General features: G+C 43.8%; 1 long non-coding RNA gene across 3 annotated transcripts in view; it reads left to right on the top strand.

Moving 5' to 3' along the window:
• LOC141072985 (uncharacterized) overlaps positions 1-22,710 on the top strand; it is a 203,578-nt gene that overhangs the window by 27,915 nt on the left and 152,953 nt on the right. For all 3 annotated transcript variants that reach the window (XR_012226928.1, XR_012226926.1, XR_012226927.1), the window contains exon 3: positions 13,066-13,146. This is a non-coding gene — a long non-coding RNA (uncharacterized lncRNA). The remainder of the gene's footprint in view (positions 1-13,065; positions 13,147-22,710) is intronic.

Genomic DNA, 22,710 nt, shown 5'->3' with positions numbered 1-22,710 from the left:
AAGAAGAGAGGCAGAAGTCAGCCAATAATCAATTCGAGTGTGAACATCATGTACCCCAGAATAGAAGGTATATTCTCTTTCCGTAGGGTGGCAGCACCTCCAGGCATCAACCAAGTCAAGCCTGTTTAACAAGGTAAAAATCGCTCTGGATGGAGGGTGAGATGCGGGCAGGGGGAAAGATCTGTCCAAAAAAGCATCATGAAGGGTGTTTAAATCTCCACCCAATAATATATTGGTAGGATGCCAGCCGTGAACCATCTCTTCAAGTTTAGCAAAGAAGGAGGGGCTAGTAGTATTGGGTGTGTAAACATAAGGCAATATTCCCGCTGTTCAATAATAGCTCTGACTAATATACACTCACTGGCCACTTTATTAGGTACACCATGCTAGTAATGGGTTGGACCCCCTTTTGCCTTCAGAACTGCCTCAATTCTTCGTGGCAGAGATTCAACAAGGTGCTGGAAGCATTCCTCAGAGATTTTGGACCATATTGACATGATGGCATCACACAGTTGGCGCAGATTTGTCGGCTGCACATCCCTGATGCGAATCTCCCGTTCCACCACATCCCAAAGATGCTCTATTGGATTGAGATCTGGTGACTGAGGAGGCCATTTGAGTACAGTGAACTCATTGTCATGTTCAAGAAACCAATCTGAGATGATTCGAGCTTTATGACATGGCGCATTATCCTGCTGAAAGTAGCCATCAGATGTTGGGTACATTGTGGTCATAAAGGGATGGACATGGTCAGCAACAATACTCAGGTAGGCTGTGGCGTTGCAACGATGCTCAATTGGTACCAAGGGGCCCAAAGAGTGCCAAGAAAAAATTCCTCACACCATGACACCACCACCACCAGCCTGAACCGTTGATACAAGGCAGGATGGATCCATGCTTTCATGTTGTTTACGCCAAATTCTGACCGTACCATCCGAATGTCGCAGCAGAAATCGAGACTCATCAGACCAGGCAACGTTTTTCCAATCTTCTACTGTCCAATTTCGATGAGCTTGTGCAAATTGTAGCCTCAGTTTCCTGTTCTTAGCTGAGAGGAGTGGTACCCGGTGTGGTCTTCTGCTGCTGTAGCCCATCTGCCTCAAAGTTCGACGCACTGTGCGTTCAGAGATGCTCTTCTGCCTACCTTGGTTGTAACGGGTGGCAATTTGAGTCACTGTTGCCTTTCTATCAGCTCGAACCAGTCTGCCCATTCTCCTCTGACCTCTGGCATCAACAAGGCATTTCCGGCCACAGAACTGCCGCTCACTGGATTTTTTTTCTTTTTCGGACCATTCTCTGTAAACCCTAGAGATGGTTGTGCGTGAAAATCCCAGTAGATCAGCAGTTTCTGAAATACTCAGACCAGCCCTTCTGGCACCAACAATCATGCCACGTTCAAAGGCACTCAAATCACCTTTCTTCCCCATACTGATGCTCGGTTTGAACTGCAGGAGATTGTCTTGACCATGTCTACATGCCTAAATGCACTGAGTTGCCGCCATGTGATTGGCAGATTAGAAATTAAGTCTTAACACACAGTTGGACAGGTGTACCTAATAAAGTGGCCAGTGAGTGTATATCACCCTGCCTGGTCCGTCATCACATCCTGTATAGAATAATCGAGATCCTTATGAAACAAAATGGCCACACCACATTTTTTCTGTGTAAAGGAAGCCTCCAAACACTCCACATAATATCTATTACGGAGCGCTGGGTGACCCCTGCATAGCCAATGGGTTTCTTGTAAAAAAAAAAAAAATATGGGGGCGTAGACGAGTAATGTGATCTAGTACTTTTCTGCGCTTTACCGGTGAATTGAGGCCAGCCACATTCCATGATTAACGTGAGAAGCTATGTTATTAGGGGCGGCCATGTTAACCTATCCCACATTGGGGCCAGAACGTAGAAATGAGAAAAAAAGAGTAGTAGGGCAAAGGTCTGTCACAGCGAGCAAACCTACCAACCCAAGTTAGCCAAAAAGACCGGACATAGAGCGTGTCCAAGGAGAGGGAACCCACCCCCAACTGAACTGAGAAACAACATATAAACCAAAAAGTTAAACATCAGGTTAAGTTATCTTAACTAATGGTATCCCCTAGAAGGAAAAACATGAGATAAGAACAAAAGTTCAATATAAATCAAGCCATAAGCTCAAAATCAAATCTTAAAGGCAAAATAACACATGGCTACAAATCAGAGTCAAGTGACCGGAGAGGAAGCCTGGGAAGAGCGCTCAACTTCCTCAAATGCTTTATCTGGGTCATCAAAAAACACCGGTTTCCCTTGAAGCAGCACCCTAAGGCGTGCACGGTAGAGAAGAGCAAAACGATTGACTGTGTAATGTAATAGTTTACATACTGAAGAAAAAGCATGGCGCTTGGTCACCACCAAGGAGGAGAAATCTTGAAACTTAAGGAGGGAATGGCCCTCGTATTTCAATGAGGAGGTGGCTCGGTACGCCCGGAGCAACTGAAGTTTGTCCTGGTAATTGAGTAACTTGAAAATTACCGGGCGTGGACGAGCTTTTGGAGCAGAGCGCTTAGGTCCAATTCTGTGCGCTCGCTCCATCACCATAGAGCCAGGCATGTCAGGCAAATTGAGTGCTCGTGGGAGCCATGAGGAAGTAAGGTGGTGTAGGTCCTTTACAGATTCAGGAACACTGATGATCCGTAGGTTGTTATGATGACTCCGGTTTTCCAGGTCATGAAATTTCTCCTGAAGCTGCTCTATCTCGTGGTCTCTGTCCTATAGCTGGGTAACAAAGGATTGTACCGTGTTCTCCAAGTCATAAATCCGCTGTTCTGCCACTGAAATTTTATTGGTGTGTTCAGTTAGCAGTGATGTGATTGATTCCAGTGATGATTGAAGTCTGGCGTCAATCACCGGCATGAGCTTCATTGTAATAGAAGCAGCAATTGCTTGCAGGGTTTCCTCAGACATGGTGATGTTAGAGTCAGATGTTTTAGGAGGAGACCTGGCAACCTGAGCTCTGGTCTTGACCGGTTTGGAGCTACCCTGATTCACGAATTTATCCATGGATGGTGGAGCAGAGTATGCAGCCATGAGGTATACACAGAGAGAGAGAGGGGGGGATACCACAGCCAAGATATGGCTAAAGAAGCTTACATCGTCCTGTTATCGAAGGCATATCCCAAATTGGGCCTGGGTCAACCGCAATACGGAAGGCGAGCCCTGACAGAAGGGGGCTTTATCCGTTATTTATCCAAACACATGTAGGTGTAAGCAGGTGCCGTTATAACAAAAGCAGTAGTCGCTGCTCAGCGCTGACCTCCGGAAGTTTATCTCAATAACTGGCTATGTAGTTGCAGGCAAATTTTCAGTTTTCATCCCTCGGTATTATGATCAAGAGGATATGTAGTGTACAAACACCAAATATAAATTTATAGTGTGTTTTCCTCTCTTGGCCACAAGATGCCGCCAAAGTTGCAGCTTGTGCTGGGGACTTTCCAGCCTGTGTCTGCCAGCGCTCCCTGGCCTCCCGCCTCTCACCCCTCAGTGTTTATGGCCTCACTGGTTCTGCACTGCCCTCTCTCCCTAGTGCCTGCACCTACCCGTCAAGTGCTGCTGTGGATCCACTGCCAGGCTGGGTGAGCCAGACTCCCTCAGGACAGGTGGAGAGGAGGATGATTCTCGTCCCATCTGCTGGTGGGATCATTGTCCAGGCTTTGTGAGCTCACCCCGGGGGCTCCTGTCTACTGTCCGGCTTCTGTGGTGGCTGCAGGGATTCTGCTGTGGGTCAGCAATCACTTTTGGTCAGGCTCTCATCTGTCGGTGTAGGCCGCAGGCCTCACATCTGCTATGATCAGGGCCGTATTTAGAGTTTGTGCTGCCCTAGGCACTTTTCGTGCTGCCCCCCCCCATTGGCGAGTATGACTAATGCAGACACTGTCGGCAGTGACTTAGGCTACTTTCACATCAGCGATTTTCGCCATTCGTGGCAGATCAGGCAGTTTTTCCGCATCTGCCACGTAACGGATCACTTATGGCAGCGCTGCATTCGGCCTCATTCATTCCCTATGGGACTTGCGGACATGTGCGGCACTTGCGGTTTTGCCGCGATCCCACAAATGCGGTACTTGCAGCAACGGAAAAAAAACGCTGCTAGCTGTGCTTTATCTGTCTCACCGCAAGTGCAAAGCCTCAAGTGCTGCACATGTTCGCAAGTCCCATAGGGAATGAGTAAGGGGTCCGAATCTATGTGTATGCCCATCTAGCTCTTTCACAGACAATTCCAGCAATATTTTTACATGTTCAGTCCATTCATCTGAAATCGGTTTGCATAGATATTCAAGTGAGGGAGTAGATCTGTTGCTCCAGCTCTACACCCGCTCCAGCTCTACACCCGCTCCAGCTCTACACCCGCTCCGTGCCACCTCTTCCTGATCGACTACAGCTCTTTTTTCCAGAAGGAAACACATCATAGAGGCTGTCAGTGAAGGAGGTGGCACTCTGTGGGAAATAGAGCTGGAGTGACAGAGGGATAAGATCCGCCATAGTCGTTAGGCATTATTTATATATCAGTTGAAATGCTGATTTCTGAATATGGGAGAAAGGGACTGACCATATAAAGGTATTTATGGAGTTCGTCTTGGAAAGAGCTACATGCACATATAAAAAGTTTGAAGGGGTGAAATGAAGCTAACATACAATGCTGCCAGCAAAAATATTCTTGCATAGCTATAATGGCGGCACGGTGGCTCAGTGGTTAGCACTGTACGCGGTGGCTCAGTACTGTACATAGAGGCTCAGTAGTCAGCGCAACAGCTTTGTAGCACTGGGGTCTGGGGTTCAAATCCCAACAAGGATGACCTCTGAAAAGAGATTATATGTTCTCCCCATGTTTGTGTGGGTTTCCTACCACACTCCAAAGACCTACTAATAGGATGTTTAGATTGTGAGCCCCAATGGGGACAGTGTTGATGATGTATGTAAAGTGCTGCGGGGTTAGGCTGGGGTCACATTGCGTTTAGGCAGTCCTTTAACGCTGCCACTGACCCCCATTATGTGGCGCATCGCGACGCATGCCGTAAAGCGGCATGCGCTCTCGATGTGACGGAGCCTCGGATGCGGGCTACAGCGTTTGAGGCTCCGTCACCGCTAGCGCAGATGAATCATCTAGCGGGTATAGCATAACGCTATGCGCTGAACGGGCTGCAAAACACAATCTGAACCTGGCCTTAATAGCGCCATATCAATGAATAAATAATATTCTTAATATTATGGGACAATACCAGGATCTGAGGAACTTCTGTTTCAAGGTCACGAGCTCTCTAATGAGATGTTGCTGCCTGTCTTGCTGGCTTCCTCTTTTGACACTGCAGTGTGGTGGACAAGAGGGCATTAACTGGTTAACAGCAAGAAGTCTGGTGTCTGTACTAACTGAGCTCTAAACTCTCCCCATCCCATGTCCAGCAGACACTGGAGGATTACTAGATGGAGTTTATTCTTCTATTACTGCCCAGTCTCTGACTGAGGCCTTATTCATATGTCCAATATGTCCAGATGTTACAGCATAGTGAATGGGATTTTATGAAATCCCGTCTCCACTATGTGTTCAAACACGCAGGTGGCAGACCCGAATATACGCACATGTGGCGCATCTTTCTAGACCGCAGCATGTCTGTTTGTCTCGCGGAGACGCTCAGTCTATGAATAGGATGCGGTGATTCCACACGGTTCAGTGAACACATGCGGAGTCACCGCACGGACAAAAGCCGGCAAAGCTTTGGACGGAGCTGCGTCCTCTCTGCAGTGTCTCCTGAACGTGGAAACGTAGCCTTAGGGTCTGTGCACACGGTGCGGATTTGTCTGCAGAATTTTATGCACAGAATCTGAATCTCTTAGCAGAAAATGCAGGTAAAAATCCGTGCATTTTTTTATGCAGTTTTTCAGGCTTTTTTTTAATGCGGATTTGCATGCATTTTTGTAGGCTAAATAATCTATTATTTACCAAAAAAAAGAATTGTGATGCCATTTCTTGTTCAACCTCTTCATTTACATACTCCATTGAAGAATAATGTTTACACACACAGATAGATAATAGATAGATGATAGATCTATCTATACAGTGCGTTGTGAAAGTATTCGGCCCCCTGGAACTCAACCTTTTCCCACATATCATGCTTCAAACCTAAGATACCACATGTAAATTTTTGGTGAAGAATCAACAACAAGTGGGACACAATTGTGAAGTTGAATGAAATTTATTGGTTATTTTAAATTTTTGTGGAAATTCAAAAACTGAAAAGTGGGGCGTGCAATATTATTCGGCATCTTTACTTTCAGTGCAGCAAACTCACTCCAGAAGTTCATCGTGGATCTCTGAATGATCCAATGTTGTCCTAAATGACTAATGATGATAAATATAGTCCACCTGTGTGTAATCAAGTCTCTGTATAAATGCACCTGCTCTGTCAGAGCATCATGAAGACCAAGGAACACAACAGGCAGGTCCGTGATACTGTTGTGGAGAAGTTTAAAGCTGGATTTGGATACAAAATGATTTCCTAAACTTTAAACATCCCAAGGAGCACTGTGCAAGCGATCATATTGAAATGGAAGGAGTATCATACCACTGCAAATCTACCAAGACCCGGTCTTCCCTCTAAACTTTCATCTCAAACAAGGAAAAGACTGATCAGAGATGCAGCCAAGAAGCCCATGATCACTCTGGATGAACTGCAGAGATCTACAGCTGAGGTGGGACAGTCTGTCCATAGAGCAACAATCTGTCGTACACTAACATGAAAACCTCAAAAAGCGGAAAAAATCCTCCAAAAAATTCAGATACAGACCAGACAGGCCTAAATGCATCTGCACTAATACACAAATCTGGCCTATATGGAAGAGTGGCAAGAAGAAAGCCATTTCTCAAAGATATCCATAAAAAGTGTTGTTTAAAGTTTGCAACAAGCCACCTGGGAGACACACCAAACATGTGGAAGAAGGTGCTCTGGTCAAATTAAACCAAAATCAAACTTTTTGGCAACAATGCCAAACGATATGTTTGGCATAAAGGCAACACAGCTCATCATCCTGAACACACCATCCCCACTGTCAAACATGGTGGTGGCAGCATCATGGTTTGGACCTGCTTTTCTTCAGCAGGGACAGCGAAGATGGTTAAAATTGATGGGAAGATGGATGGAGCCAAATACAGGACCATTCTTGAAGGAAACCTGTTGGAGTCTGCAAAAGACCTGAGACTGGGACGGAGATTTGTCTTCCAACAAGACAATGATCGCAAACATATAGCAAAATCTACAATGGAGTGGTTCACAAATAAACGTATCCAGGTGTTAGAATGGCCAAGTAAAAGTCCAGACCTGAATCCAATCGAGAATCTGTGGAAAGATCTGAAAACTGCTGTTCACAAACGATCTCCATCCAACCTCACTGAGCTCGAGCTGTTTGCCAAGGAAGAATGGGCAAGAATTTCAGTCTCTCGATGTAAAAAAACTGATAGAGGCATACCCCAAGCGACTGCAGCTGTAATCGCAGCAAAAGGTGGCGCAACAAAGTATTAAGTTAAAGGGGCCGAATAATATTGCACGCCCCACTTTTCAGTTTTTGAATTTCCACAAAAATTTAAAATAACCAATAAATTTCGTTCAATTTCACAATTGTGTCCCACTTGTTGATTCTTCACCAAAAATTTACATTCGGTATCTTTATGTTTGAAGCATGATATGTGGGAAAAGGTTGAAAAGTTGCAGGGGGCCGAATACTTTCGCAAGGTACTGTATATATCTAATACCAAGATAATACCAAGCTCGATGTTTAGTAATATTTATAACTAGCTGAAGAGCCCGGCCGGAGTAACCGACCGGAGGAAAAAAAAAAACCATTGCTGAGGTGCCGCCCCTCCGCAGAGTCCCGCCCTAGGCACGTGCCCGCGAGTGCCTAATGGAAATACGGCCATGGCTATGATGCCTTTGACTTCCCTGGGCAAGAATTTACAGTCCAAATCCCAATATAATGGGCTTTCAGGGATCCTGAGTTTAGGTGTGTTCCAATTGTTGTTTGTGGGGGTCCTAATTGAGCTGGATGAAGTGGATTGATAATTCCAGTCTTGGAGCTTCTCTATGTGTGTCTGTTCATGTCGGTGGCCATCTTGGATCCTTATAGGCTATGTTTCCACGTTCAAGATTTGCTGCGGATTTTATGCAGCGTACACCAGTAGCGTCCAGATGTTACATCACAGTGGAGGGGATTTTTTGAAATCCCATCTCTACCATGCGTACAAAGATGCAGGTGACACACCTTCCTAAACGCACATGCGGCGCAACTTTATAGACCTCATCATGTCTATTTATCTTGCGGAGACGTTCAGTCTCTACAAGATAAGTAGCATAGTCTATGTATAGAATGCGGTGATTCCTTATGTGTTCAATGAACACATGCAGAATCACTTCACGCACAAAAGGGGGCAGTGCTTTGGATGGAGCTGGGCAGTGCTTTGGACGGAGCTGGGTAACCGTTGATTCCAAAGCGTTGCCAATACGCCCCATGGACACATACTCTAAAAACACTAAGTGCATTGCAGGGAGACCAGCATGACTGGCGTGGACCTAGGAACCTGGGAGCCGAGGAGAGAGCTGGAGCAGGAGATGCCGCTGAGCGGCCGAGGTGTTGAGCATGTCGGTGTCCTTGCCAGGGAGAGGAGAGTGAACCATGCAGGGATGCTGGCATTACAGTACCCCCTTCCTTACCCTCATTCTCTCTAAGCCTGAAAAGAATCTCTTCAGAAGAAGTGGGGCATGAATATTCTCCCTGAGCTCCCACGATCTCTCTTCATGGCGGAATCACTTCCAACCCACCAGGAACAAAAAGTATTACTCCTCACCTTCATCGTGGCCAAAATGTTCTTCAGCTCAAAAACATCCTTCCAGCAGACTGGTTCAGTCATGTAAACTGGATCCTTAAAGAAGTGGCTCAAGATGACTGGCTTCAGGAGAAGTATGTGGAAGGAGGTAGGCATGCATAACAAGGCTGAAAGCTCCCAATTGTACAATGCGTTGATTTTTCTTATGACGGATAAAGCAATAACCCAAATTGTAAGATGGAATCTTTAGACGGATGTATCTTGAGGAGAGCCACACCTTATCTCCTGAATGAAAACATGCATGATCCATGCATCTTTTGTCAGAATGCCTTTTCATCCTTTTGGACAACCTCTCAAGAGTGGCTTTAGTGTCCTCCCAAATCTTGGAGAAATCTTTAGTGAGAGCATCGGCTGCAAGAACACCAGAAGCAGCCAATGCCAGAATTGGAATACCAGGCTGTTGACCATAGACAATGAAGAACGATGATTTCGCAGAGTCCTCACTTACATGATTACTATAGGAGAACTCTGCCCAAGGCAAAAGCTTGACCCAGTCATCATGGTGCACATTCATGAAATGCCGCAGAAAATTAGATAGAATCAGGTTGACCCTCTTCTCCTGAATGTTAGATTGAGGATGGTATGCTAAAGAGTCCAAGATCACGTTCAACAGTTCACAAATGGCTCTAAAAGTTGCTTAATCACGTATACCACAGGAACGGCGTAAAAAATAAATAAAGCCAATTCTTCACGTTCTGTTGATTTGTTCATTCTTTCTCCCAAAGATTGCATTAAGGCTCAGCTCACATTTATCCTGCACTTCTGCTCTTCTATGGGGGTCACTTATAGGGGGTCTGCTGTTCTGGCACCTCAGGGGCTTTGCCAATGCGACATGGCACCCTCAAACCAGTATAGAAAATTAAGAACTCCAATATGGCGCTTTTTCCTTTCTGAGCTTTGCACTGTGCCTCAAAAGCAGTTTTTCACCACATATGGGGTATCAGCGTACTTAGGGGAAATTGAACAACAATTTTTTGGGTCCAGTTTTTCCTGCTATCCTTTGGGGTAAAGTAGAATTTTTGTGGAAAAAAAATTTGATTTTTTTATTTATTTTCACTGCTCTACCTTATAAACTTATGTTCACAGTTCTCATCACACATCTAGATACATTCCTTGAGGGGTCTAGTTTCCAAAATGGTGTCACATGTGGGGGTTTTCCCCTGTTTAGGCACATTAGGGGCTCTCGAAGCGAAACGAGACATGACACTGGCACACCGTTCCATCAAAGTCAGTGTTCGAAAATGTCACTCCTTTTCTGAGTCCTGCCGTCAGCCTAAACAGTAGTTGGGGCTAAATAATATTTTTGTGGGTAAAAATTCGATTTATTTTTATTTTCACAGCTCAATTTTACAAATGTCTGTGAAGCACCTAGGTGTTCAAGGTGCTCACCACACATCTAGATAAGTTCCCTGAGGGGTCTAGTTTCCAAAATAGTATCACTTGGGGGGCTTCAACTGTTTAGCCACATTAGGGACTCAACAAACGCCATATATCATACGCTAATTATTCCAGCAAATTTTCTATTCAAAAAGTCAAATGGCGCTCCTTCCCTTCCAAGCCCTGATGTGCACCCAAACAGTAGTTTTCCCCAACAAATGGAGTATAGGTGTACTCAGGAGAAATTGCACAACAAATTATGTGGTGCAATTTTTCCTGTTACCCTTGTAAAAATGCAAAATTTGAGGGTAAAGAACATTTTTTTGAGGAAATGCAATTTTTTTCATTTTAACAGCTTATCGTTATAAACTTCTATGAAGCCCCTGAGGGTTCAAGGTGCTTACCACACTTCTAGATAAGTTCCCTGAGTAGCCTATTTTCCAAAATGGTGTCACTTGTGGGTGGTTTCCACTGGTTGAGCACTCCAAAAATGCGACATGGCGTCCGCTAATTTTCCCAGCAAATTTTACATTTCGAAGTCAAATGATGCTACTTAACTTCCGAGCTCTGTCGCATGCCCAAACAGTGGTTTTCCCGACATATGGGGTATGGGCATGCTCAGGAGCAATTGCACAACAAATTCTGGAGGCCATTTCTTCCTGTTACCTTCGTGAAAATAAACATTTTTGGTCTAAATAAAATTTTTGTGACAAAAAGTAAAATGTTCATTTTTCCTTTCCACATTCCAAAAATTCCTGTGAAGCACCTGAAGGGTTAATAAACTTCTTGAATGTGGTTCTGAGCACCTTGAGGGGGCAGTTTTTAGAATGGGGTCACTTTTGGAAATTTTCTGTCATGTAGGCCCCTCAAAGTCACTTCAAATGTGATGTGGTCCCTAAAAAAAGGTTTGTAAATTTTGTTGAAAAATAAGAAATCGCTGGTCAACTTTTGACCCTTATATCTTCCTAACAAAATATGGTCATGATCCAGACTGGGTTTTGGTCTTGTCTCTCCTTTCCCGGTCTGGTCATGTCAGGAGTTAACTTTCTCTGCCTCATTCCTGTGTCGTCTGCTATATCTCTGTGCTGCATCCCGCAGGCATTGCCAGTTATATTTCCTGCCTATGGCGTGTTTAGCTGGATCTGGTGGACCTCTGATTTGTCCTGCTGCATTTAGCTGACCTTACCTGTGCACTCCTCTTCTACCCTCCCGACTCCGTGTGTCCCTGTGTGTTTGGTTTTCCCGGTACTCGACTCTGCTTTGACTCTGACCTGATTCTATCTCTTCCTTCTGATACCTCTGCTACTGACCGGCACTGACCTTTTGGCGTTCCTCTGACTCTATGTTTGGGATTCCCCTTTGTACTACGCAACTCTCTGGTATTGACCCAGCTTTCTGACTATTCTGCTGCCACCTGGTGGTAGCCTCGCTGCAGTTCTGCTGGTCTGCTCTGAGCTGGATTTCAGATCACTCTCCACTCTGCTGCCATCTAGTGGAGTTTGAGTTACTAGGTATTTACCTGCAGTGCTGCAGCGTGACAAAAATATTATGTTTCAAAAATTGTGCTGATGAAAGTAAAGTAGACAGGTGGGAAATGTTATTTATTAACTATTGAGTGTGATATAACCCTCTGAGTTAAGAGCAAAAAAATTAAAAGTTTGAAAGTTGCAAAATTTTCTAAATTTTTGCCAAATTTCCATTTTTTTCCCCACAAATAAACACAACCATATCAAATAAATGTTACCACTATCATAAAGTACAATATGTCACAGAATCTGTGAGATCCGTTGAAGCATTTTAGAGTTATTACCATATAAAGTGTCACTGGTCAGGATTGTAAAATTTGGCCCAGGTGAAAACAGGCTCGGGGATGTAGAGGGCAAGAGTGCCCCTACAGCAGAATATGTCTCCTGTTTGATTCCAACACTAAAGTCCTCACTGGAGAAATCTGAGACAAGTTTACCAAAGCAACACTAACGATCTTGGAAGACCCCTCTTTGAAAATAGTAGAAAAAGCTACTGATCAAAAAACGCAGGGATCACCAAAATACTATACATTTTATTAGGTACATCTGAACAACACCATATAAAAACATTTAAAAGTCGTATAACATGACAATGCAAAAGCAAACAAAGAGCTCATAATAGAGCCAACAAGGCACACCCTGGCTGTGTCTTGTTGGCTCTATTATGAGCTCTTTGTGTGCTTTTGCATTGTCATGTTATATGACTTTTAATATATATGATTAAAATCATATAATGAATTCACAGTATAAAGATCTGCATTTACATTCAAACTTGAATTGTTGTAGATGATATATATCACTAATAATACAGCATCAAATCTTCATATTTCCCCATAAGTTTTGTTGCGTTTAGCAACAACCAAAGGTTTCTCAGCTATTAAATTAGATATACCTGGATCCTGTAACAGAATAGGCCATAACTTAGAGATGATACCAGTCATCTCATGGCATCTAGAGTGAAAATTTGTGATGAACCGCACATGACCATCTGTTTCTTTATTTTTGGCCTCAGAAATTAACAACCATTGCCGATCAGTTTCTTTGCTCTAACAAAAGCATTATGCATAATATCTCTCCGATAACCCCTTTTTGAAAAATCTATTCGTCAGTTCATTGGCCTGTTCTTCGAAAACATCTTGTCGACCACAGACACGTCTAGTTCTTAAGAATTGTCCTGTTTGTATTGCACGGATAATATGCGCTGGATGTGATGAACTGGCATGGAGCAATGCATTAACACTCGTTTCTTTCCGGTAGATGGAAGGGAGAAGTAATCCTGTGTCATCAACCGATATCTTCAGATCCAGAAAATTTCTGGAATCCTGTTTAATCGTGCAGGTAAGTTTAATATTAATACTGTTTTCATTCAAATATTGAAGGAATCCTTCCAGTTGCACTTTGGAACCGTGCCAGACAAATAAAATATCATCGATGAACCTCATCCATAAAACAACTGAACCTGATGATATGTAATCCCCATTTTCGACATATTCATGCTCCCATGCCCCCATGAATACATTTGCGTAGGAGGGTGCGAAAGCCGCACCCATCGCTACGCCTCTCTTCTGAACATAAAATCGATCCTTAAAAACAAAATAGTTATGTAAAAGAGCATACTCCAACAATGGCACTAAAAAACCTACTAATGAAACATCAAGTCGACGACTGGATAAATGCCGCTTCACTGCTAAAAGACCTTGCTCATGTGGAATTGATATGTATAGCGATTCCACATCGCATGTTACGATATGCATATTGGCATTTATGTATACCCCATCCAGTCTCTGCAGTGCCTCCGTGGTATCCTCTATATAAAAAGGAAGTTCTATTACTATAGGTTTTAAATAAAAATCTAACAATTTTGAAATGGGTTCCAGTAAACTGCCATTTCCAGAAATTGTAGGCCGTCCTGGCGGTTCCTTCATATCCTTATGGACTTTTGGCAGTAAGTATAATGTTGGAATAGATTTCGAAATTATCCCTTCCTCCAGAGCTTCATCTAGAATACGAAATAATTCTTTTTGATGTGAAAAAGTTGGATCCTGTGGCAACCGCTCATAACGTGGTGGATCATTTAACTGCCTAACTGCCTCCTTTTCATATTGAATACATGGCCACACAACAATGTTACCACCTTTATCAGATGGTGTAAAAACAACATTTTTCATCTCATTAAGTTGTTCCAATGCTAATCTCTGTTCATAATTGAGGTTATCAAAAGGCCTGGTAGATGGTAGTTGACGTATCTCCTCACAAACCATCTTCACAAACACCTCAATAGATGAGTTTTGTGAAACAGGAGGGGAGGACTTCGATTTCTTTTTCATATAATCAGTGAATTTCCCTGGTGTCTCTTCTTGCTCTGCAGTAAGAGCTTCTAGCGCCTGTAGCGCTGCCAATTCCTCTTCTGTGGAAAAAGAACTTGGAGATGACTTATCAGCGGGATACTTTTTTAACAATATCTTTCGTGGAAATAAAAAGGTATCCGTAATAGCCACAAAATGGTCAATTTTTGCTGTAGGGCAAAAGCCCAAACCCAAAGATAATACAGAAATTTGATCATGAGTTAATTGCACTTCCGACAAATTAATTACCTTTAAATTCCCGTCATTATTGGATTCCTGATCACGATAGTCGGATTTTCTTTTTCCAGTTGTAACTCTCGTATTGTATCTATTCAAAACCTCAGAAGAGTCACCATTAGGGATACTTGTAGAACTCAAGGAACTAGTGCCTGCTAAGGAGCTTACAGATCCAGATCTTTTCATGATAGATCGACCACGCCATTTGCAAACCTTATTGGTTTGATAATCTTGAAGGTCACATTGAAATTTTGTTACCTTGAGTTTCTGAATTTCAGATTCCCATTTAGAAAATGATGTGTTCAGATCACCATCAAATTTAGTTAGTTCAGCAGTGAGAATTTTTTTTGAAGCTTTTCTTGTAACATTTTAATATTTGAGGAAATACGCCGCGCTATACTGGGATATAAAAAGTCGGGTGACCCGTTACTCACTTGATATTGGGTGAAGGATCTCGTGGTAAGAGATGTATGGCGGTATCCGAGATTGTTCACACTGTCACAGATGTATATTGCATCCCATTTGGATGCAGAAGCTGCTGAGTAGATAATATATAGGGTTAAGTAGAGATAAGTCGGTTTGTATATTTAAAGAAAAAATAGACTAAACTTATATTACTCACTTGAGTATGTCAAAACAATATAAAATCCTTGCTGTACATACAGCCGTTGCTAGGCGACAAGATTGATATGATGAGGCGGCAAAATTGGTATATTTGCACTTGATAATTCTGATGCAAGAATATAGTGGTTAAAATATAAAGAAAAATGAAAATGAAAAATAATATATAATAAAGCAGAAAAAAAGAAGTATGTAGATGCTAGGATGGCAGACGGATGCTGAACTTACTGCAGGCTAAATTCAGCAGGCACGGTCAAAATGATTTTTCAATGCAGAATTAATGGTGACAGCAGGCACTGCAAGGTAGATGAGCGTTAGTGACAGCTTGTGCCCGCTAGTGAAACGGGGTGCTGGATCTGGTGCACTTACTTGCAAGATCAGTGCTGAGTGAGGCAGACTGGGTGCTCAGCGTGGGGGCTGCTGCTGCTGATGCGTATACACGTGGAGACCGCCGATGCCTCGCTGAGGGAGGCGGCGTGAGGTGGGGGGCGGAGCTAGCGTGACGTCTATTTTTAGTCTATTTTTTCTTTAAATATACAAACAGACTTATCTCTACTTAACCCTATATATTATCTACTCAGCAGCTTCTGCATCCAAATGGGATGCAATATACATCTGTGACAGTGTGAACAATCTCGGACACCGCCATACATCTCTTACCACGAGATCCTTCACCCAATATCAAGTGAGTAACGGGTCACCCGACTTTTTATTTCCCAGTATAGCGCGGCGTATTTCCTTATTTTTTAGCTCCAGCTTCTTTTAAACAGGCGCCGGCACAGCGCCTGTTATCCACCAGCTGCAGCTGGGAATATTAGACCTTCTTCCTCGTTTTAAGTGGATTGGCGCCAGTGTATTAATCATATACCAAACATTTTAATATTATTTTCTATAGACTCTATATTCTTCTTATCAACTTCAATCAGTATTTCCATAAAAGTGCAGGAACATGTATTACAGGCATCTTCCCATATTTTCGATAAAATGTCATCCTCTAATGGGAAGGACGGAAATACCTGTATCCGTAAACCACGTGGAATTCAATTACGCCGCATATACTGTTCAAGTGAATTCTTGTTCCACCTGTGACTTTGTTCTTTTATATAGTATCTCCTTCAGAGTTGCTTTATCCTCATGGATACCATCAGGATTCCCATTAGTTCCATTATTTCCCGCATCTTTGAAAATTGAGGATATTTGTGACATCCAATTAGATTCACGATTTCTATAATCCATATTAATAGTCTCTTCCAAAATAAAACAGAAAAAAATCCTACACAGAAGAAGAAATACCAATAGTTAAAAAAAAAAAAAATATTTATTGTTATATATTGATTAAGAAATGCATACTGATCATCAACTGATAAACCCATAAAAATATATATAATAACAATATTTATTTAAAATAAACAAAGGAAGCACAATATCTCAATAATAAATTAAAAACAATATTCATTGAATATCATTAAAAACAACCAAGAATTGTATGGGCGGGGGCAAGAAAGCAGCCAGATCAGGTGGCAAGAACCATTAAATCAGGGCTAAAAAAAATCAATTATAGGAGGCCAATAGCACCATGAATAATACATTAAGCATAATAAATATAAAAGGTGACTAAATAAAATTCATATCACATCCCAAAAATAATATCACTATAAATATTTGAAAAAATGAATTAAATAATAGTGCAAGAATTTAAAGTGATGAATATACATCATATGTTGATACCAAGTGCACTAAGAAAAAATTGTCCACCATAAAATAGTATATAAATTACCATAAAAATACAGACCCCATATAAGAAGAATATAATTGATAGTGCATAATTTATAATCATTATTATTATTTATTTATATAGCACCATTGATTCCATGGTGCTGTACATAAGAAGGGCTTACATACAAATTAGATATCACTTACAGTAAACAAACTTACAATGACAGACTGATACAGAGGGGAGAGGATCCTGCCCTTTCGGGCTTACGTGCTACAGGATGGTGAGGAAGGAGTCAGTAGGTTGGTGGGTTACAGCAGTTCCGGTTTTGGTTGCAGTGATATCTCCAGTGGTGATGAGGAGGTATCAGGGTCATTGCAGGCTGTAGGCTTTCTTGAAGAGGTGGGTTTTCAGGTTCCGTCTGAAGGATCCGAATGTGGTTGATAGTCGGACGTGTTGGGGCAAAGAATTCCAGAGGATGGGGGATATTCGGGAGAAGTCTTGGAGGCGGTTGGGTGAGGAGCGAATAAGTGTGGAGGAGAGAAGGAGGTCTTGGGATGACCGTAGATTGCGTGAGGGAAGGTATCGGGAGATTAGTTCAGAGACATATGGGGGGACAGGTTATAGATGGCCTTGTAGGTCAGTATTAGTAATTTGAACTGGATATGCAGAGGGAATGGAAGCCAGTGAAGAGATTTGCAGAGGGGAGAAGCGGAGGAGTAGCAAGTAGAGAGATGAATTATTCGGGCAGCAGAGTTAAGGATGGACTGGAGAGGTGCGAGGGTGTTAGCAGGGAGACCACAGATAAGGATGTTGTAGTAGTCGAGGCGGGAGATGATGAGGGCATGCACAAGCATTTTATTAGATTGAGGGTTGAGGATAGGACGGATTCTGGAAATATTTTTGAGCTGGAGGTGACAGGAGGTAGAAAGAGCTTGGATGTGCGGTTTGAAGGACAGGGAAGAGTCAAGGATTACTCCGAGGCAGCGGACTTCCAGTACTGGGGAAAGCGTGATGTCATTAATTGTGATAGATAGGTCAGGTAAGGAAGATCTGTGAGATGGAAGAAAGATGATGAATTCAGATTTGTCCACATTGACCTTGAGGAAGCGAGAGGAGAAGAAAGAGGATATGGCTGATAGACACTCCGGGAGGTAGATCTAAGTGTCGTCAGCATAAAGGTGGTACTTGGAATCCATGGGACTTTATGAGTTGTCCCAGGCCAAGGGTATAAATTGAGAAGAGTGGGGGTCCTAGAACAGAGCCTTGGGGGACTCCAACAGAGAGAGGGTAGGATGAGGAGGTAGTGTTGGAGTGGGAGACGCTGAATTTGCGGTTTGAAAGATATGAGGAGATCCAGTATAGGGCGAGGTCTTTGATGCCAAAGGAGGAGAGGATCTGTAGTAGGAGCCAATGGTCAACTGTGTCTAATGCAGAGGACAGGTCTAGAAGCAGGAGTATAGAGTATTGTCCGTTTGCTTTGTCTGTAAGTAGGTCGTTAGTAATTTTGGTCAGGGCTGTCTCAGTGGAGTGATGAGGGCAGAAACCAGATTGTAGATTGTCAAAGAGCAAGTTAGATGAGAGATGGGAGGAAAGTTCAGCGTGGACGTGCAGCTCCAGGAGTTTGGAAGTGAATGGGAGCAGTGATATTGGGCGATAGCTGGACATAGCGGTTGGGTCAAGGGTTGGCTTTTTAAGGATAGGCGTGATTGTGGCATGTTTAAAAGCAGAAGGGAAGGTACCAGATGATAGCGATAGGATGAAGAGGTGTGTTAGGGATGGGATAAGTGTGGTGGTGAGGTTGGGGAGGAAGTGGGATGGGATGGGGTCAAGTGCACAGGTTGTGAGGTGCGATTTGGAGAAGAGGCGATTAAGCTCTCCTTCAGTGATGTTGGAGAGGGAGGTTATGGGGTTTGGGAGGGGCTGGTGAGGATCCAGCAGTCATGGTGCACATTGGCACAAATGACAAAGTTAGAGGTAGGTGGAAGGTCCTTAAAGATGATTTAAGGGAATTAGGCTGCAAGCTTAAAGCAAGGACCTCCAAGCTGGTATTTTCGGAAATACTTCCTGTACCACGTGCCACGCCAGAGAGGCAACGGGAGATTAGGGAGGTTAATTAGTGGCTCAGGAATTGGTGTAGGAAGGAGGGGTTTGGGTTTCTGGAGAACTGGGCCGACTTCTCAGTTGGCTACAGGTTCTTCGCTAGGGACGGGCTGCACCTCAATGGGGAGGGTGCAGCTGTGCTGGGGGAGAAAATGGCTAGAAGGTTGAAGGAGTGTTTAAACTAGGGACTGGGGGGAGGGTATTCCTTTTATGGGAGGTAGACAGTGCAGATAGAGACCTGGGCACAAATAATGAAATTAGGGGTGGGGGGTGGGGTTAGAACAGTTAATAATTGCAGAAAGAATAGAGGTACAGAGAGATACATAAAGTGCATGTATACTAATGCCAGAAGCCTCGCCAACAAAATGAAGGAATTAAAATTAATTTTGTTGGAACATAATTATGACATGATGGGGACATCTGAGACATGGCTGGACGAGAGCCATGACTGGGCGGTTAATTTACAGGGCTATAGTCTGTTCAGAAATGACCGAACAAATAAGCGAGAGGGGGTGTGTGTTTATATGTAAAATCATCTTTAAAACCCATCCTGCGTGATAATATTTATGAATCTAATGAAAATGTAGAGTCCCTGTGGGTGGAGATAAGGGGAGGGGGAAAAAAATCATAAATTACTAATAGGGGCTTGTTATAAGTCCCACCAATCCCACCAAGGACAACATCTGCAAGGAGTTGGTATGTTCTCCCCATGTTTGCGTGGGTTTCCTCCAGGTACTCTGGTTTCCTCCCACATTCCAAAGACATACTGATAGGGAATTTAGATTGTGAGCCCCATTGGGGACAGTGATGACAATGTGTGCAAACTGTAAAGCGCTGCGGAATATGTTAGCGCTATAAAAAAAATAAAGATTATTATTATTATAAGTCTCCAAAAATAATGGAAGCAACAGAGAATATCCTCATAAAGCAAATAGATGAAGCTGCGACTCAAGGAGAAGTCATTATTATGGGAGACTTCAACTACCCTGAAATACATTGGGGAACCGAACCTGCAGTTCCAGCAAAGGTAATGGGTTTCTGACAACTATGAGAGACAATTACCTTTCACAACTGGTTCAGGACCCAACAAGAGGGGGGGCATTGCTAGACCTAATATTAACCAACAGGCCAGACCGCATATCAAATGTAAGGGTTGGGGGTCACTTGGGTAATAGTGATCACAAAATAATAAGTTTTCATGTATCCTTTAATAAGATGTGTAGTAGAGGGGTTACAAGGACACTAAACTTCAGGAAGGCAAATTTCTGACAGATGAGAGATGATCTTGGTGCAATTAACTGGGACGATATCCTGAGACATAAAAAACGCAAAGAAAATGGGAGACGTTTATTAGAATCCTGAATGGGACCTGTGCACAATATATATCGTATGGGAATAAATGAGCTTTAATGGGGATAAATGTAAGGTCATGCACTTGGGTAGAACAAACAAGATGTATAATTATGTGCTTAATTGTAAAACACTGGGCAAAACAGTCACTTAAAAAGACCTGGGTGTATGGGTGGACGACAAACTCACATTTAGCGGCCAGTGTCAGGCAGCTGCTGCAAAGGAAATAAAATAATAGGATGCATTAAAAGAGGCATAGATGCTCAAGAGGAGAACATAATTTTACCTCTATATAAGTCACTAGTGTGACCACACTTAGAATACTGTGTACAGTTCTGGTCTCCGGTGTATAAGAAAGACATAGCTGAACTGGAACGAGTGCAGAGAAGAGCGACCAAGGTTATTAGGGAACTGAGGGGTCTGCAATACCAAGACAGGTTATTACACTTGGGGTTATTTAGTTTGGAGAATCGAAGGCTTAGGGGCAGAGGCGTATCCAGGGGGGGGGAGCCGGGGCAGTTGCCCCGGGCGCAGGCAGCAGGGGGGCGCAGTCGGGTCGCCCGGCCACCTAATGCAGCGGTCTGCAGTGACCCCCCCCGGCGGGTGCGTTCTGCCGCTACCAGTCCTGGGAGCCGGCGGTTCTCTGTGTCAGCTGTCAAGCTGACAGCCGGCGCAGAGAAGGAGGCCGCGCCGACTCCCAAACAGCAATTGTACTTGGGGTCTATACAGACGCCAGTACAATTGAAGCTCTGACCGCCGGGTCAGAGCGACGTCAGCAGCGTGATCAGGTCATGTGATCATGCTGCTGACGTCACTCCCGGCGCCCAGAGCGAACGCTGGTGGTAAGTGTGCTCCACTGTGGAGCTGAAGAACCACCGAAGATGGGAGATGGGGAGGTGTTCATGAGTGGAGATGGGGGTTAATGTGGGGATGGGGGTTAATGTGTGGGGGTTAATGAGTGGAGATGGGGGTTAATGTGGAGATGGGGGTTAATGAGTGGGGGGGTTAATGAGTGGAGATGGGGGATTAATGAGTGGAGATGGGGGTTAATGAGTGGAAATGGGGGTTAATGGTGGAGGGGTTAATGAGTGGGGATGGGGATTAATGTGTGGGGGGATTTGGAGTGGGGGTACATAATGTGTGGGGAGATTTGGAGTGGGAGTACATAATGTGTGGGGGGATTTGGGAGTAGGGACGAGGGGTTATTGAGTGGGGATGGGGGGTACTTAATGTGTGTGGGGGATTGGGGATGGGGGGATTTGGAGTGGGGGTACATAATGTGAGGGGGGATTTGGGAGTAGGGACGAGGGGTTATTGAGTGGGGATGGGGGGTACTTAATGTGTGTGGGGGATTGGGGGGATTTGGAGTGGGGATGGTATTTAATGTGTGTGGGGAGATTTGAGGACACAAAATGAAGAGTATGTATGAGGAAACAGTATGGGGGATGGGTGCAGACAGTAAGGGGTGCAAACGGGTGAATGTATGTGGACACAGTATGGGGAGTCGGGGGTATGTGTGAGCAGACAGTATAGAGAGTGAGGGGGTAAATATATGATGAGACAGTATGGTGAACAGAGGGATGTTAGAGGAAGGAGGGGAATAGTGTGAGGAGACAGTATATTGCAGACATTTTTATTCAGGAGCATTATAATGACACTTCTATCTTTAAGGGGATCGTGTGGGGATTTGCTGCAGAAGACCGGAGAAGATGGAAGTCTGCAGAGACGGCTGTGGATGAGAAAACTCATCATGGGGTCTGGACAAGAAGAAGAAAAGGAGAACGACTGCAGAGACGACGTCATCTATAAGGTACCTGGATGTAAATATTATTTGTGATACTGACTAATTCTCATGTTTTTATTTGTTAGGAACATTAAAGGGGTTGTCCAGGTTTGTGCTGAGTCTGCAGACATTCTATGTGACTGCAGACTTCTGAATTCTCACAGTGCTCACTGAACGCTGTCAGGATTCTCTCGTGACAGTAATTTACATACATGCGGTCACATGCTGACTAGACATGTGTGGCCTCACTCAATGAAAATGAACCGAGCGAGGCCGGGCACGTCTAGTCGGAATGTGGCCAGAAGTATATAAATCACATACTTGTGCTGACATGATTGTACATCGGCAAGGGAGAATCCTAAAAGTGTGCAGTGCATTCGTTGTGAGAATTCAGAAGCTGCAATGTCAGGATTCAGCTCTGCAGGTTCCAGTAGTCATCACACGGACACTTCACTCATATGCGATTGTCATAGCTATGGTCCTGTGACAACGAGCTTCTCTTCCTGCTTTCAGTTTTTTATTGAACATTGAGAGGATTAGGGAGAGCAGCTCGTCGGTACATGACTAAGTGTGCAAGTCGCATATGTACTTGGGGGGGGGGGGGGGGGGGCGCCGAACCAAATTCTTGCCCCGGGTGCCAGGAAGCCTAGATACGCCTCTGCTTAGGGGTGATCTTATTGCAATGTATAAATATATGCGGGGACAGTACAAAGACCTTTCTAATGATCTTTTTACTCTTAGACCTGTGA

Source organism: Dendrobates tinctorius, unplaced genomic scaffold (assembly GCF_039654945.1).
Source record: "Dendrobates tinctorius isolate UK_male_01 unplaced genomic scaffold, ASM3965494v1 ptg000294l, whole genome shotgun sequence".
Lineage (NCBI taxonomy): Eukaryota > Metazoa > Chordata > Amphibia > Anura > Dendrobatidae > Dendrobates > Dendrobates tinctorius.
The sequence above is the reverse complement of the archived record's forward strand: the minus strand, read 5'-3'. Positions and strand labels throughout refer to the sequence as shown.